The sequence below is a fragment of the Lissotriton vulgaris genome, chromosome 1_1 (assembly GCF_964263255.1).
Source record: "Lissotriton vulgaris chromosome 1_1, aLisVul1.2, whole genome shotgun sequence".
NCBI classification, from domain to species: Eukaryota; Metazoa; Chordata; class Amphibia; order Caudata; family Salamandridae; genus Lissotriton; species Lissotriton vulgaris.
In genome coordinates, this window is record NC_141685.1 from 2118581635 (window position 1) to 2118594540 (window position 12906).

Sequence of the window (12906 nt, forward strand, 5' to 3'; positions counted from 1 at the left end):
AAACGTGTTTGTGTAGAAGCATCCGGGTCTGCCTCAGAGTCATAGGTGGAAGTGTTTAGATCATTAGCATCCAAAAAAATGTGCAAATCTGAAGCTGCTAATGCATTAATGTTATCATTGTTTGAATCATCAGATGTGTCATTTGTATTAGGTGGCTCTTTGATGGCTTTGAGCGCAAAATGCTTTTTTAACTTCAGTTTTCTTATAAAGAAGAACAAATCAACCCTGGTCATGGCATAATTAAAACTTTGAACTGGACAAAAATTCAGGCCCAGAGATAGTAATTGTTTTTCCGCCTGGGTCAGTGTGACACTAGAAAGGTTTATTATGGTGTTATCATTTAGCGGCTCTTTACCCATGGTTTCTTCTTTCTGTTTTGTGCCTGGGCGCTGTTGTTGCCGCTTGCGCCTTTCTTTTCTCCGCTTGTTCCTTCTTTGTTTATTTGCAATGATTGCTGCCTTGGCCTCAAAGTCTGTAATCTTTCCTCCACAATAAAATCCATTTCTTGTTGCAAGCTGAGTTTTGTTAGTCCCACTAAGTTTAAATCCGAATTCACTGAAGATGAAGAGGTTAAGTTGTCACTGGACTCACTTCTGATGGAACTTGCATCTGAATCCAGGCTGATTGTTTCCACTGTTCCGTCGCTCTCTGCGTTTTCAGGCACATTCTCGGATTGTACATTATGTCTATATGTGCTGTTGTTTGTGCTGGTACTCGGTATGGCAGTAGCAGAGGCATCAATATGACTTTTCTTTTTGCTGAAAGCCTGCCTTTTAGCTGAGTCATATTTCCTTGAGAATGTGAAAATTTTGCCATCACGATAGTCATTAGCATCCCGGGTAAATTTAGTTGCCTTGCGAATTTTGATTTTCTCTTCATGTTTTTTCAACCTCTCATTCATTATGTCCGATAATTTCATTATTTCATCCACTTCAGTATATGTCAATAATTCGGTTTCAAGAAGTTTGATTTCATCAAGCAGTCTAATCCTATCTTTTGCAGCATACTTGATCAAAATACAGACTAAGTTCATAGATGCCGCCAAGTTACTTTCCCCCCATTCCTGTAGCATGGCGGGATCTGGTTTTTCAAAACTTGGGGCCAAAAGGATACGCAGCCCACGTGGGACGCGCCCCACCTCCTCATACTTGCTCTATGACTTGTGCTCCCACCATTTGGTACATTCTAATTTCTTAAGCTTTTCCAATTCCTTGAATAACATTTTCAAACTTTTAGTTTGCTCAATCTGAGTAGTTTCAATAGGCGTTTTGGTACTGCTGCTCTCACCAGTTAAGTCGTTAAACAAATTAACTGCAGCTTCCTCTCGCTGTCTGTCTAACTCGTCAGACATGTTGTTTTACTTTCTGTGCAAAACAATCCGAACTAGTATTGCGCAAATGTTATCAGCCGGTTTTTCTTCCGGTTACGTGCCTCGCAATACAATTGTGTTGCTGCTGTTGAACTTCCCCACCTGGATCAAAGCTCCGTTACTCACCGACTCCACAAACGGCAGGATCCGCTTGGTGTGCCGCGCCCGCCGACACGAACCACACCGCAGTTTGACCACCGAAGTGCTTCGGTTTCTCGTAGTTACTCGCAATCCAGGGGGTAGCTGCCAGGGTTCCCAACAGGACGTTTCCACAAATTCGATTTGAAGGCAGCTTCCGCTGTGCGGGGAAGGGGTCCGTTACGGAGACAAATCAACCTCCGTTGAACATACACCACGTGACTCCTCCGAATCTCTCGGCGTTTCAAGCTAGCACGCCAGCAAACAGAAGGAAGACGGACCACGAAGACTCAGCATCAGAAAGATTTTATTCGGTACACAGAAAGCAGCTACGCGTTTCTGGCAAATTATGCCCTTGATCACGCTGCAACATGTAATGGAGACATAATGCTTTTTTAAATGCAAGGTTAGAAGGGAACACCCCCTCACAGTGACGTAGTGTGTCATGTGACAAATAAAAAGTGAATACATACTGCCGCTATTTAATCTCTGACATCACAAAAGCACAGAAAGTTATTTACACCGGAAAAATCCTGGATTCTTGTATGTAAAATGTGGGAGTTAAATAAACCTACCACATGATAACGCCGAACAATCTAGAAGAAAAACATTTTTTGGGGGGGCCTAGGGTGTCCTTGTGGGACCCCCTGAGCAGGCCTAGGGGGTCAGGGTGATTCTACCCTGCCTCCTTTTTGAGTTCTACGCGTTTGTTTTTCTGCTTTCCTGTGCCTCAGTCTACCGAGGCAGAAGATGGCTGCCAACAATTTCTGTTTTAGAGTGTTGACAGACAGTGGCAGCCAATCAGCATGCAGCTCGCGCACGCGTACCGTACGCGTACCGTGCGCGCTTATAGATATATACATTTTTTCAAAATCGATTTTCTCAACAACTACTGGAGGGATTTACACCATTTAAGCAAAAGGGCGATTTGCGAACCGAACTCTACCTCTCTGCCAAATTTGGTGTAATTCCGTTCAGCCGTTCGGGCTGTAGCCGTGTCTAATCGTCCTATGGAAAATAACATGGGGAAAACACGTTTTGGGACCCCCCTTTTTTCTCAGTCCCCACTCGGAAGAAATGAGTCCTTCTCTTTTCCATTGAGACAACATCCGTTGCAACTCACCTTTGGCATTTAGGTATTCCTTCTGGGTGGAAATTTTATAACCAAGGGGGTCAGAAAGTTGTCAGAATCCCTAATCTGGGAATCTGCCACTAGGACAACACCGGTACAAAAGGGGGTGGTAATGGACGGAGCATCTGAACCAATACAACACTCACACCCAGTCAAAAGATCTGGGTTTAATCCATCACCGTTCTTTAGCCCACTCTGCCACCCCAGTTCAGACATGGCTATATGCAAATCAGTCTGACCCTGTGCCTCATGGGAACAGTCCAGCCCGAACTGCCAAGCCATGCCTTATCTGGACCGGAAACAAGGACAACACCAGCACAACTGTGAAATCTAAATAGGCTCTGCGCAATCCCCCCACTCTGATGGCAATGGATCAATGTTACCCAGCAGAAGAATCAGCCACAACAACATAGGTGAACTGCGTATGCAATGGAAAACACTAATGTCAACATGGACAGACGATCAGTCAGCACACATCTAAGTATTGAAGGCAGGAATCTGCCAGCTTGACAGAGTACTTGGAAATGCCGCCACGAAAGAGAGGAGTCCTACCAAATTCTAAATTAGGACCAAAGTGACAATGTAGAAATCTTCACTGCGACTTCCTCCAGCGGCTCCCTGATGACAATTTTCCTCCTCAAATACTCCTGCAGTCTTGCCCCACTGAACCTTTATCTTCTCAGAGACATTTACTTCAAATTCTCCTAAATCCGAAGGTAAGCACCAACCGTGGCCAATCCATCTTTTTTGTATTTGATTCATGCTCCATCGTGATCAGCCATATTATTTTCAACTTTGACTAGGTCTAGCGCAACCAGATGTGTGTAGTTGGCGGTTTGATCTTTTAAGTTCTAGTTTTTACCTTAAACTTTCAAAATTCATAACTCCAGTTCTACTAGTTGGATTTTTGTTGTTTTGGTGTCAAAAGAATTTCTCATATATGTGGAAATGTGGTAGAAGCCCTCGGTGTTGCATGGAAACATCCACAGAAACACCCATGGGACCCCCCTTTCACGCAAAGTGTTGCGTGTAAAGGGGCCATGTTTACAAGGGAACGATAAGCCACGCAGAATAGCATTATGTGTCCTTGTAAATATAGGGTAGCAGGTTGCGCTGCCAGTGCCTCACTTTTTGGCTTGTAAAGAAGTACCCAAATTTCTCATAACCGAACTGGATATCAACATCACTGGTATCCAGGCTAACTCTGACAAGCTTGCTCAAGCTCACCATTAACCATTATTTAGCTTGACTGATATTTTACCACCTTGTACAACTGCAAACACTCACTATAATTTTGGAAAACATTTCCTAATGTTGAATGATAATTTAATGTTGACTCTGTCACCTCATTTTAAATTAGCAATGGGCATTGAACCGTTCAAATAGCAACTTTTTTTTGCATTTTTTCCTATATTACCTCTGACTTATTCCTATATAGACCTTAAATCTAAGTGTGGGCAGAGTTGATAGAGAGCCACTATGCAGAGTTCCACAAATTTGAGAAAAAAATCCATGAAACTATGCTCCCCCACCCCAATTATTAAAATGGGAACCTCACACACACTTAGCATAGCAACTCTATCCTTACATGCTAAAGAGCATATAGTCCTCCCACAAAAGTGAGACTGGAAAATTAGCAAGCAGTGAGAGTGGTGATGATTTTGGGGTCCCCTAACGAGAGGACCAAACAGAGGCCTTGAACACAAATAGCACTTCATACTGAACGATTTGGTGGTGGTACCATCCTCGGGAGGCCGATTGCAGGAGCCAAAAGATGTTGCAGTTTGAAACTAACTCTACCGAGCCCACTGGGGTAATAACCAAGGACAATTTTGCAAATGTGTGAACGGCTCACTGGAGGGATTTACAAGAGACTACAAAACCCATAAGGCTGTGAGAGGGCCGACGCCCATGTGGGCGGGTAGTTAATCTCCAGCAGTAGCGTCAGGTGTCACACGCTGCATCCGGACACTGCCTCTGAGGAAATGCTGAAAGGGCATGAAACGCGACAGGCAGCTTTCATTTGTATTGGCAAAGACTTGCTTCCACTGTACATGCAACTCCTGCAATAAACGAACGGATGATACAATCCTACCTGTGCTGTGGCTCTCTGAAAGTTGGGAAAACTTGTGGATTGATATATATATATATATATATATATATATTCACTGAAAAAACATAGGTTTTACACACGTTATAGTTAGGAAATAGGATTTGAAAAACCTATGAAATTCACTGAAAAAACCATAGGTTTGACACCAGTTATAGTTAGCTGGAAATTTTACTGACATAAAACCAATGAAATTCCACGTTATAGTTAGTTCGACTCACTATAACTTGCGCGTGTAATGCACTGCTGATATCACATATTACATCACTCATGACATGGTCAGTTACATCACTCATGACATCACTGATGACACCATCCAGTGAATGTGTGTCTTTCTGAAAAATAAATATGTTTTATATATGTATATGTAAAGGTCGATGGAAGAATAAATGTTTAAATAAGTGTATAAATGGATGTTTTTTTAAAAAAAATTGATTGGTTAACTGGCTTATTAAGTGTATCTTAGTGAATACATATATTAGCGAGTAATGTTTAAAAATTTAAATATATGTATCAGTGTTTCACTTTGTGTATAAGTGGCTGTATGGGTTGGTGAGTAGCTACATGTGTGTGTATATGGGTTATTATATGTTTTTTTTAGTATCAGTATGAGTGTCTGTATGGTTTGGTGGGGGTGTTACTTAGCACATAGATGCATCAAAGACTGACTCACTGTTTGTATGTTTTTTGAAAACAGCATATGTGCAGGACTGTATGAGTAGATGAGTGTGTATATGTGTGTGTTAGTGATTGAATGCCTATCTCAGTAGTGTGTTTATCAGTAACAAGATACATTTTAATCTAGTATATGTGAGTATTGATGTATATAAGTCAGTATATGTGAAAGTGAGAGATTGTAAGAGTTCCTGTTTAAATAAGTATGTGTTTCTATAAGTGATTGTTTAAAAGAGTACATATGTATAAGTTTCCTTAGAAGTAAGGTGGTAGTGTGTGTATATCTGTATATGCAAATAAATGGATGTTTATTAGTTTATTTGCATATGTGAGTATATGTGTGAGTAACTTGTTGATGACTGTCGGTGTGTAACAGGATGAATATTTATTTATTTTTATTTTGGAGATTTATAGAGCGCATGGCTGCCCGAGAGCGTCCCAGCGCTAATTGAAATCCACTATCAACTCCAGAGGAGGGGACCGGCGGGAAAAGAAGAGATCAGGGGAACAGCCATGTCTTCAGGGATTTACGGAATGAAAGGAGATTAGGTTGGGCCCGAAGGTCAGGTGGAAGAGTATTCCACATCTTGGACGCCTGAAATGAGAACTGTCGACCTCCAAAACGTGTTTTTTTGATCTTAGGTATTTTGGTCAGGTGGGCATTGGTTGAGCGTAGGGTTCTGATTGTCGTGTGAGGGGTCACGAGATCTTTCAGGACCGGGGGGGCTTTTCCATGCAGGATTTTGTGGGTTAGGCACATGGCCTTGAACTGCACCCTTTGTTCAACCGGGAGCCAGTGAAGCTCCTTGAGTGCAGGTTTGGCGGAGCAGCGTTTTTTGGTGCCAGTGAGAATTCTGGCGGCCGCATTTTGCACCACCTGCAGCCTAGAGATGAATTTTTTTGGGGAACCAAGATATAGGGCGTTGCCGTAGTCAAGTCTAGACAATATGAGGCCCTGCATGACCAATTTTCTTGACTGGAATGGTAGGAGTGGGAGAATTTTACGGATGGAGCGGAGCAGGCCAAAGCAGATTCCTGCAGTTTTCTTGGCCTGCGTGTTGAGAGTAAGTTTGTCATCCAGCCAAATCCCCAGACTCTTGATATCAGTTTTGGGGATTGGTGGTGGGCCCATACTGGAAGGCCAGAGAGACTCCGGGCGGAAGTGGGACTGGTTGCCTAGTACCATTAGCTCAGTTTTTTCCCCGTTGAGCTTTAAGTGGGAGTCGCTCATCCAGCTGACTATATTCTCCAAGCAGGAATACAGATCAATGGTGGGGGGTTCTGACTGGCTGAGGGAGACGACCAACTGTGTGTCGTCCGCGTATGTCAAGAGTTTAATGCCATAGGGGACGACGATTTGTTCCAGAGGTGCCATGTATACGTTGAAGAGTGTAGGGCTCAATGAGGAGCCCTGGGGCACTCCGCAACGTATAGGGGTTTCCCTAGAGATGCATCTCTACATATGATGAGTGAGTATATGTATGAGTGACTATATAAAACTGTTGGTGAATGTGTGAATGTGTACATAGATGGTGAAATTACTGAATTCGTTGTTGTAACTGGTATGGGTATATCCACTTTTTTGAAAATGTTAGTTTCTATTTTTGAATATGTGTTTCAAGGGTTACTTTACAGTGAAAGGAGATCAGTCACTGTGTCACAAGGATGGTGTCATCAGTGATGTCATGAGTGATGTAATATGTGATGTCATCAGCAGTGCATTACACGCGCAAGTTATAGTGAGTCCAACTAACTATAACGTGGAATTTCATTGGTTTTATGTCAGTAAAATTTCCAGCTAACTATAACTGGTGTCAAACCTATGGTTTTTTCAGTGAATTTCATAGGTTTTTCAAATCCTATTTCCTAACTATAACGTGTGTAAAACCTATGGTTTTTTCAGTGAATTTCATAGTTTTTTTGAATGCTAGTTCCTAAGTATGTAATCACGTTCGTAACTAGATAGTGTCACCGCCTACACGTCCTGAGAAGCGCATGTAAACTCATGTGACTTGAAAATAAGACTTCCAATTGGTTCTTAGTAGTTTCTGTTCTGGAATTTACACGAAGCACTCCACCCACTTTCCTCACAATCTTTTCTACTCTCAAGAGACAACAACGTCGAGCATCTTCCGGAAAACTTTGCTGAAATGGCTGCCCTTTCGCATTCATCTTCCGAATCTGAAGGAAATGAGCGACCACCGTTAAGAAGAAAAAAGGAATCTTTCATTTGGCAATTTTTTACTTATCCTAAAGATCAAAAGAAAGTGAATGTGCCAAAAGTAACCTGCACGATATGCAATTCGGAGCTCTCAAGGGGAAATCCAAATAAAAAATATTCCTTTTCTATACACACCATGCAGCGGCATGTTAAACAAAGGCACCCTGAGCATTATGCAAAAGCATCGACAAGAGCCCTGGCCACGCTATTACCATCAGAGGTGGCCAGCACATCTTCTGGTGGACGACCTGTATCTCCATCGAGTGCTGAGATGGACTTGAGACCATATCTTGCGAAGGTGCACATGAAATGCAACGAGTGTGGAGAAATTCTTTTGTACGGAGAGCAGAGCCTCGTTCTTATTCAACTCAAAATTGAAAGTCATAAATGCCCCAAGAAAAGATACATTTCTTTACTTCATTTTCATAGTATTACATACTGAAAAATGTAGTAGCAACTTTAAGAAATCGAAAGCATCATAACACTTGTTTCCAAAAAAAACAAAAAAAAACAAAAAGTTCTTTTTAGAACTACCTCTTTCTACCAAAACGTGCTCCAAGAGCATATTATGACATGTTTTTTCGCCGCTTTATTTTAGTGCGAGACCGGGTGCGCGCACCCTCCTATCGCGTACAGGACCTGACACTTGCATGTGAAGTCATGTGACTTCAAAACAACACTTCTAATTGGTTCTTGGTAGTTTCTATTCTGGAATTTACACGCAGCACTCCACCCACTTCCATCACTTTCTTTTCTACTCTCAAGAGAGAACAACGTCGAACATCTTCCCGAAGACTTCGCTGCAATGGCTACCGTTCCGCATTCATCTTCCGAATCTGAAGGAAATGAGCGACCACCTTTGACAAGAAAAACGGAGGCCACGCTATTACCATCAGAAGTAATCAGCACATCTTCCGGTGGACGACCTGTATCTCCATCGAGTGCTGAAATGGACTTGAAACCATGTCTGGCGAACATGCACATAAAATGCAACAACTGTGGAAAACTTCTTGTATACGGAGAGCAAAGCTTTACTCTAATTAAACACAAAATTGAGAGTCATAAATGCTCCAAGAAAAGTTAAATTTCTTCACTTTATATGGATAGTATGACATACTGAAAAATGTCGTAGCAACTTTAAGAAATCAAAAGCATCATAACACTTGTTTCCAAAAAAAAAAAAAAAAAAAAAAGTTCTTTTCAGAACTACCTCTTTCTACCAAAACGTGCTCCAAGAGCATATTATGAGATGTTTTTTCGCCGCTTTATTTTAGTGCGAGACTGGGTGCGTGCACCCTCCTATCGCGTACAGGACCTGACACTTGCATGTGAAGTCATGTGACTTCAAAACAACACTTCTAATTGGTGCTTGGTAGTTTCTATTCTGGAATTTACACGCAGCACTCCACCCACTTCCATCACTTTCTTTTCTACTCTCAAGAGAGAACAACGTCGAACATCTTCCCGAAGACTTCGCTGCAATGGCTACCGTTCCGCATTCATCTTCCGAATCCGAAGGAAATGAGCGACCACCTTTGACAAGAAAAACGGAGGCCACGCTATTACCATCAGAAGTAATCAGCACATCTTCCAGTAGACGACCTGTATCTCCATCGAGTGCTGAAATGGACTTGAAACCATATCTGGCGAACGTGCACATGGAATGCACGAACTGTGGAAAACATCTTGTATACGGAGAGCAAAGCTTTACTCTAATTAAACACAAAATTGAGAGTCATAAATGCTCCAAGAAAAGTTAATTTCTTCACTTTATTTGGATAGTATGACATACTGAAAAATGTCGTAGCAACTTTAAGAAATCAAAAGCATCATAACACTTGTTTCCAAAAAAAAAAAAAAAAAAAAAAAGTTCTTTTCAGAACTAACTCTTTCTACCAAAACGTGCTTCAAGAGCATATTATAGGATGTTTTTTCACCGCTTACATTTAGTGCGCGACCGGGTGCGCGCACCCACCTATCGCGTACAGGCGTCGAGACACGCATGTGCAGTCATGTGACTTTAAAACAACACTTCCAATTGGTTCTTACTAGTTTCTATTCTGCAATTTACACGGAACACTTCACCCACTTCCCTGGAAAACCAGTTTATCGAAAAACTTTTAAAGCCTCCTCTTATGAAATATTCGACATCGTTCACATAGCAGAGTAGTAAATAGCACTATATACACTCCGTCCCTTAAATATAAGAGACTTATTGCTATGTGAGAACAACTTTTGTTTTCACGCGATAATGTGAAATGCTGAGCCTGTTACAGAATTTTATTTCACATATATGTTACTATTCTCCTTCGAGCACTAACACCGTAGAAAATACCACCAATAGCGGTGATATTTTTTACACCGAGAACGGGCGATTTGTATCGCTTAGAGCCCTTACAATTATAAAGTTTTATTTCCTAAGTCTCTGATCTCACACTGTGCAACGTGGCTCCCCTGTGTGTCGTAATAAGGTCCATAAACAAAAACTACAGGGCCAGCATTATACACATGTACAGAACCACAAAACGACAAGAGCCACCATGTTAATATATATCCTTAATATAATAAACCTCTGAGAATAAATACATATTTCCGTGGCACCCCATAAAAGAAATTTGGCGTCCTCTGACTCTGCTTCATTACCAAACACCCTAACCCCCCGCCCCCTCACTCTTCACTAAACTCCACACTCCACCCCACCCGGACCCCCTATTACAAACCCCCAACCTACCCTCCCTGCCCAAACCCACCATGAACCTCAAACCGCCCCTGCAAAACTTATAAGACACAGGATTACTAAAACTCAAAGAATAGGCAACAGGCAGATAATCTAAATAGTACATAAAGGCACATATTTTTTCCATAATACTATTGAAAAACATGTTCTATTTTTTATAAATCTGTCATGCATCTGACCCTCTAGAACCGCTTTCAAAACGTGAACTATAAACCTCTACTTTTCATTTTCAAACCATACACTTTCAATTACATTATTTTTTTTTTACAATTCATGTAATGTTACACACCTTTTCTAAAATACACCAGTCTCTGTTATTTATAAGGATTTATTTTCAGTCTTCATCAGTGACACTTTCTTAACATATAATGAAAATCACTGTAACTTTTTAAACGACAATGCTAACGCGGTAAAAATAACCCTTCATTTCCTTTCCTTTAAGAATGCAGACTATCTACCCCACGCATGCGTTTCTTGATCTTTGTATTTGGCAGCGAATACCAACCTTGAATCGGAAGACATGAACAAGACCTCCATTGTCACATTTAAAACTGAACGTTGCATCTGCTCACACACATATCTTTCACTTAGCTAACATTCACAGAAAACAGCATTGATGTAAAAAAAAATTGACCTTGCTTTACAACTTGGTCAAATAACTCCCTTATTTTTTAACGCATCCTCCACTTCAAGAAAAGCTACTTTTTTGATAACTACTAAGCAATATATAAGTGACTAGACTCCTAAAAAATGTATCAAGTCATTCTGCTCCTCTCCACTGCATAGCCGGCGACCTAATTCTGTGGAGTTGCTATACAACCGGCAGTGCTGCGCCGTTTCCTTTACCATCTTGGGAAATTCAAAATGGATGTCCCTCCTGCCTTCGCAAACGAGCCGGACTACTTAGAACTATTTCGACAGAGAATGCTTCTGTACTACGGCACCTTACCACTCTCAACTTTGAATACTTCATATCGATTAACATTTCGATATTCGTATTTCACCTGTGTGCAGCCTGTATTTCATTGCCTGAGCTGTGATTTCACGTGGGCCCTGGATTTATGTCTCTGCAATTTGGTACCTCCTGAACCGAATTACAGTCACCTCATGAATCCGTTACTTGATCATGAACAGCTTTGTTACAACGGAGGGTTTATGGCCTTTGCAGCGATACAAGGAGTTCTGGGTCATTGGAATATATTCGCAGCGGCGCAAGATTTCCTAACAGAGAGCTACATCGAAAACCCACTGAGCTGCCCAATGATGGTAAAAGACGCTCCAATAATGACAGATCATGAATGCTCCTTTGATCTTCTCAATTGGATGGCTGACATGTTTTCAGATGATAACAATGATTTCCTGTTAGAAGCACTTGCTGCATACTTTGCCTACACAATGGACGGTTAACTCTTTCCTAACAGAGAACTACATCGAAAACCCACCAAGCTGCCCTCTGATAATAAAAGAGGCTCCGATTTTAACAGATCATCAGTACTGCTTTAATCTTTTCCATTGGATAGCTGACATACTTTCAAATCATAAAAGTGATTTCCTGTTACAAGCAGAAGTTACCTATTTTGCCTAAACAATGCTTCAATAACTCTTATACAAGCCATTGACGTCCTCATTTCCTTTTGCTTCCCTATATGCTTCACGTTCTTTTCCATATTTTCTTTTGAAAAACAGACCTATTGGCTTTACTAACAGTGGACATTATGATTTCGTGTTGTTTAAATTTTGGTCTTTTATGTGGACTACATTTGTTTCTTCAGCTACTCGATTTTCAACTTTTTTTTTTTACAGTCTAATCTCAACAATTCTATTGCATATCTTATCTAAGGTTATTTCAAACGTACTCGATGCAAAACTCGCTAATATATGCTACATGTACCCTAATTAATGTGTAAATTATAAACGAGTTTTTTATAACTGTAAACGCCATTTCGCATCTCAACTGCTTATTTCCATGTATTCCATGTACTACTGACAATACCAATTACTGTGTTTTTTGCAATTTCTGTACTCGTATTACATAATGATTTGCCTTTAAAACAGTACATTTCTAAATAAACATTTCAAATATTCACGGTTTCTCTTTTAATCCATAATCTCAACTGAAATGATTTCATATTGAAAAACTATTCATGGGTTCCACATAACCTTAACTGTAGTCACTGAGGACCTTATTTATGAAGACCTTCCGCCGCCGGTGCCTCATTTTTTAAAATGGGAAACAGTGACGCACCGGTGGCGCAAGGCCTTCATAAATAAAGTCCTGAATGTTTTCTTTTCTCGACCTCACTTACTGATACTAGAACCTGCAAGCCAATTACGGCCCGTGAACTTTTTCTTAGTAGGTCGCGCACCGTATAGACAGTTATACCACTGTTAAAAAAACATTTTTATTGTTACCAAGCACCGCCACAGTTCTGCTTCACTCAGAGTTAATCACTGCTCCCACGCTTCTACAGGCCAAACGCTATGTCGTATTTCTCTCCTTATCACCCTTTCATCTCTACAATAA